This window comes from Petaurus breviceps, unplaced genomic scaffold (genome assembly GCF_028583685.1).
Source record: "Petaurus breviceps papuanus isolate PSGF00001 unplaced genomic scaffold, PetGlider_PUasm1.0 446, whole genome shotgun sequence".
Lineage (NCBI taxonomy): Eukaryota > Metazoa > Chordata > Mammalia > Diprotodontia > Petauridae > Petaurus > Petaurus breviceps.
The window spans coordinates 3,824,466-3,830,495 of record NW_027186338.1 but is presented as its reverse complement, the minus strand read 5'-3'; positions in this window follow the sequence as shown (position 1 = coordinate 3,830,495).

Below are 6,030 nucleotides of genomic sequence, written 5' to 3'. Positions count from 1 at the left end.
ACCAGGGTCACACAGGTTGTAAGTTTCTGAGATCAGTTTTGAACTGACCCCAGTCGGGCCTGGAGTAAGGAAGACATCTTCCTAAGTTCACATCCAACCTCACACACTTACTGGCCGTGTGACCCTGGGCAAGTCACTTAACCCTGTTTGTCTCAGTTTCCTCATCTATAAAATGAGCTGGAGAAGGACATGGCAAACAACTCCAGCATCTTGGCCAAGAAAGCCCCAAATGAGGCCATGGAAAGTTGGACATGAACAAAAGAACTAAACAACAACTACATCTGAAGTCTTCTACATCTCTGTGAACGGTGAGACGTTTCATCATCTCCACCTCTTGAAATTATTCTCTATTGTTTTGCATTTGTTTATTGACATGTTTAACATACCCAGTAAACTCTTGAGGACATGGGTTATTTTTGTTTTATGCCTTTATGTCCCCAGATCCTAGCACAATGCTTTGAACATAAGAGATGCTTTGGAATAGTCAAGTGAGTGGTAGATATGGAGTCATAAAGACCTGAGTTCGAATGCTGCCTCAGACACTTAATAGCTCTGTGACCCTGGTCAGGTCCCTTAAACTTCATCAGCTTCAGTTTCATCTGTAAAATGAGCATACTAATAGCACCTACCACCCAGGGTTGTGGTGAAGATCAAAGGAGGTGTTTGTAAAGCACCATGTAAAATTTAAAGAGACCTATAAATGCTAGCTCATATGGTGATCTATACATGTTTGCTGAATTGTGAATTGGATGGTTCTTTGGACCCTAGCTTTGACTTGTGATTAATGAAGCCTTGCTGACTCTTCTTGGTCACCTCTCCTTTTCCAGATGTCCACTCACCATCCCATTCTAGAGCTTTTCTGGGAATACAAACCAAGCCCCATTGCACACAGTTTGCCAATTCTATTCTCTCCCTTTATTTGAAAATTAGACATTTGCCTTTCTCCAGTTATACAGAACATCTCCCATTCACTGTGCTCTTTCAGAAATCACTGACAGGGACTTAGCAACACTATTTGCTCATTCGTTCGGTACCTTGGGATGTCATTTTTTTGTGTCAGGTGATTTGAATTCACCAAGAGCAAGCTTCTGACATATCTCAGGTACCCACTTGCAAGCTTCTGACATATCTCAGGTACCCACTTGCTATTAGCCAGTTTTTGTTCTCTCCTTTCCAGTCCAGTGATCATTCTCCTTGGCAGAGAAAACTGGAAAACGACCCAAGTTGAACAGCTCTGCATTTTCTATCTTCAGTTAATATTATTCCATCCACCACACACAGGTACATGTGGCACTTGTGTAACAGGAGAGAGGAACTCCTCCCTGCTTGCTTCCCTAACAATTCATGTTAACTCAGGACTTGGTCTTCTTGGGGCTGAAGAAGCTCCTGCTTGCTCTCAACTAGCATTGGATGATTCTGCACATTGGAGATGATGAAGCAATTCATTCCTTCATTCATTCACTCACTCACTCATTTATTTATTCATTAATTTGGAAGAGATGCTGACTCAGTGGAATTTCTAGATCTGTCCTCAGTTTATTTATTTATTTTGCTTTTTGGAGGGGGGAAGGCAGGGCAATTGGAGTTAAGTGACTTGCCCAAGGTCACAGGGCTAGTGTTAAGTGTCTGAGGCTGGATTTGAACTCAGGTCCTTGTGACTCCAAGGCTGGTGCTCTATTCACTGTACCACCTACCCGCCCCTCTCAGTTTTTTTTCTTAACAGTTTTATATCATGTCAGGATAATTTGAGACTCTCCCATGAGGGGATGGGAGAGGGCCCTCCTTTATCCCATTCTGGCCACATGTCAACTGCTTCCTCCTGACAGCTGTAGTAGGTCCTGAGGGTAGGACCTATTAAGCTTGGGCTTGATGGGCACCAGCTGCATTTTTCTCATTTGTTATTTCCTTTCCTTAGTACAGGTGATCAAAGTGTGATTCTGAACTGGACAAGTCCAGCCTTAGAAACAGGCTTGTGAATCAAAACTATCTGGTACTGGCTAAGAAACAGTGTTAGATCAATGTAATAGCTCGGGTGCACAGGACACAGTGATCAATGACAGTGGTCAAATGGAGTAGTGAATTGATCTAATTATTCTGGAGAACAATTTGGAACTATATGCAAAAGGCAACCAAACTGCATATACCCTTTGATCCAGGAACACCACTACAAGGTCTGTATTCCAAAGAGATCATAAAAAAGGGAAAAGGATCTACACATGCAAAAGGGAAAAGGATCTACATGTGCAAAAGTATTTATAGCAGCCCTTTTTGTGGTGGCAAAATACTGGAAATTGAGGGGATTGGCTCATCAATTGGGGGATGACTGAACAAGTTGTGGTATATGAATGTAATGGAATATCATTATGCAACGATGAATAAGCAGATTTCAGAAAAACCTGGAAACATGTATAAACTGATGCAAACTATGAATGACTCAGCAACACAATGATCCAAGAAAAGTACAAAGGACTCGTGAAGGAAAATATTATCCATATCCAGATAAATAACTGATGAACTCTGAATGCAGATTGAATCATTTTTTTAACTTACTTTATTCTTTCTTGGGTTTTTAAAAATGTTTCTTCTTTCACAACTGTGATTAATACAGAAATATTTTTTTACATGATCACACATGTTATAAACTATATTGAACTGCCTACCATTTTCATTAGAGGGAAGGGGAGAGGAGGGAGAAAAATTTGGAACTCAAAATCTTGTAAAAAAAATAAATGCTAAAAAATTTTCTGGATATGTAACTGGGGAAAAAAGTAAAATATTATAAATAACCCTATTGAGTTCAAGAAGTTGAAGATCTTGAGACCATTATTGGAGTTTAGGAGCAGTGAAGAAAATTTCACCCTTGAAGAAGTTAACCATCAGCCAGAGAATGAGCCAGATCCCTAGCCTGGTTTGCTAGAAGACATGAATTTTGAGGGAGACCATGCAGAGATAAGGTGAAATTTAAAATGTCTATTCAGCAATCTTTAAAATTGCTTTGTGTTCTGAGATTTAAGTCTCAACCTCCAGGGAGATTATATGATTATTATTGCTGCTTGTTTAAATTTCTGTCAATGTGCACTGAATATAATAGTAGTTATAAGTTAATGAATCCTCAAAGTCTGTCAATGTGCACTTATGGGCCTTGCGTATGTTACTCATTTCTTTTGTGTAGAGGAAATAAAAGTCTATGCCTAATTCATTCTGTGCATCGAGTACCTTTGTATTCTACCCCCTCTTTGGGGACCCTAGAATGTGCCAAATATAATCTTTAAGCGATTTTCCTAGGATCACCATGCTTAGGATGGTAGGTGGGTCTCGAGCAGATAGCCCCTTAAATGAGAGGAACAGGATAGGGTACTTTAGCTTCTTGGGCCCAAATCAAATCAACAAGCATGTATTAGTTACTTATTATGTGCCAGGCACTGTCCTAAGAGCTAGGAATACAAATATAAGCAAGACAGTGCCTGTCCTCAAGACACTTAAGACACATAAAAGTAAAAAAAAAAAAAACAGACAAGGGGAGGAGGAAAGGGAAAGGTACCTACTGAGGTCATGATGAGGAAAGAAGTCTCAAGAATAGAACCCAGAGAGGAATGAAGGGGTGAACATGGCTGGCCAGCACCCTTCCTTAAAATGGAGACTCTGGAAGGCAGAGGAAGAGGCCAAAGGGGGCAGAAGAACCTTCAGGAGGGATACTGCAGGGTGGTGAGATCTGCAGGGCTTGCAGGGGTCTGTGACAGAGTGGATAAAGACATCATGATTGTCAGAAGCAGAGCCTAGAGAGGACTGAAGCCTGACTGGAAGCCCAGGGACAGGAGTTCTACTTGCTTGGCTTGTTTACTCCAGAATCTGTTGCCTCTAGCAGCAGCAAATAGCTTCTGTTCACAGATTGCTATAGATTCAGTGTCCACAGGACAGAACAATTTTGATAAATGTGTATATGTAGGTTTTTTAACTGATTTCTTTATACCTCCCATTTTCCATACCTTACTTCTATCAGAAGCTAGGAGTGTGCTTTGAGACGGCTATTTGGTCTTCAAAATTTGCCAAACTTCTTTAGAACATCTTTACAGTTATGAAGAATCCAAAAGAAACATAAGGGCAGATCCTACCTCAAGAGTCCACGATGGATTAACTATCTGGTATCTTTCTTCCCAAGAATACACAAGCCCCTTGGAACACAACCCAGTCTACCAGACCAGACAGGAGAACACAGATTTGTGAAACCTCCAGATAAGGCATTTCCTCTTGCCCCTGGAGGCAAGACTATCATGGAACCTGCTAACAAGCATACCTACAACTCTTAAAACTAATTTTATCCAACATTTTCCTGGGATATTCTATTCCTTGAGACTTTCTTCTATTTTCTTCCTTTTTTTCATTCTCTCTGTGTGCGTGCACATGTGTTTGCATATAAAAGAAGCAATATATGTTAGACATATATACAAATATAAACATATATTAGAACCAAATATATATAATGGGTAAATATATTCCATCTATCCATTTGTTTAACCAATATTTATTGAGTCCCTCTATATTCAAGGTACTGTGTTAAGTGATATGAATGATCCAGGTACACAAAGATTAATAAGCCACATTCTCTATCTTCATGGAACTCTTTGGAAGTCTACACATATACAAATAAGGATAATATAAAATTTGAAAGTGCAAGAAGAAAGGCAAAAGGGAGATGGCTTGGCAATTTAGAGGAAGGAACTACCTCTGGCTCAGAAGGAGAAGCAAAAGAGAAGAAGCTTGGGATTCCTGGATTCCTCTTTCAGGAGAATCAGAATCCTTTAAAGATCACTTATTATTAGCAATGAATGTGTAGTTTCATTATTTCCTTGCATAAAGGACCCACCTAACTAAGATCATTCCTGCTTTATTGCCAGAGCTTGGATGGGGGGGGGGAAGGGGAAAGAGGCAGTGATGGGGAGGGGAGAAGTCAGGTGGTGGGGAGGAGGAATGGGACAGTCCACATGGTTACTTATGAAGTCAGTCACACACAACCATGTCCAGATAGTGAAAGTTTCTAAAAGACCTTAGCAACAACTGTCCGGGCTCCTGGGCAAGTTCTATCTAGCCAGGATTACTGCTGCCTTGGCAGCCCCTCTGTTCCCTAGGGGCTTGTACTTCAAATGGACCCTTGTATCAATCAAGAGCAAGAACTTAAAATATAACTTAGCAAACAGCTGGCAAACAGAGAATCTAATTAAAAATTGCATCTGTGTGAGCCCTGATGGATTTCCCTAAGGAATTCTCCCTCTTGAGTTTAACATTTAACTTTTTTTAATCAAGCAAGGTAATCTCTATTTAGGAGTCCCCTCAAGTTAAAAGGGGATGTTACAATGTGAAGCTGGAATTGCTGTTCAGACTTGTGGCTAATCCAAATAAATCGAAGGGAGCATTGTCTTAGAGTGGCTTAGTAGACCAGACTGAAAGGTCAAGACTCCTAAGACTAATTTAGTTCAATCTTTTTTAAAAAATAGAAATGTGTGTTGCATCAATACTTTCAGGGTACTAGTCCCTTGACTTTAGAAGTATAAAGGCATGGGCTGTCACTTCTGGGACAGAGGATTAAAAGGATTATGGGGTAACATACAGTGTTTCCCCGATAATAAGACACTGTCTTATTTTTTTTTGGACAGAAAAACACCAGAGGGCTTATTTTCAGGGGAGGGCTTATTTTAATGAACATTGACAGCAATTTTAATAAACAGGTAAATGTGAACAAAAAAATGTACCAGCAAGCAAATCACTGGGGAAGAACAGGATGACGCGTTCACTGCTGCAGCTCTGATTGGATGCAGCTCGGAGCACAGCGTGCGGTTCACTGGGGGGGAGGGGCGGTGCATACAGAGGGTACCGTAATGTAGCGTGTAGCGCAGGGGATCACCTTCACTACAGTAGCAATCTCAATAGGGCTTATTTTCGGGGGAGGGCTTATTTTAGAGGAATCTTACACAGTAAGGGAAGGGCTTATTTTCGGGATAGGTCTTATGGGGGAAACACGGTATGCACCACCTA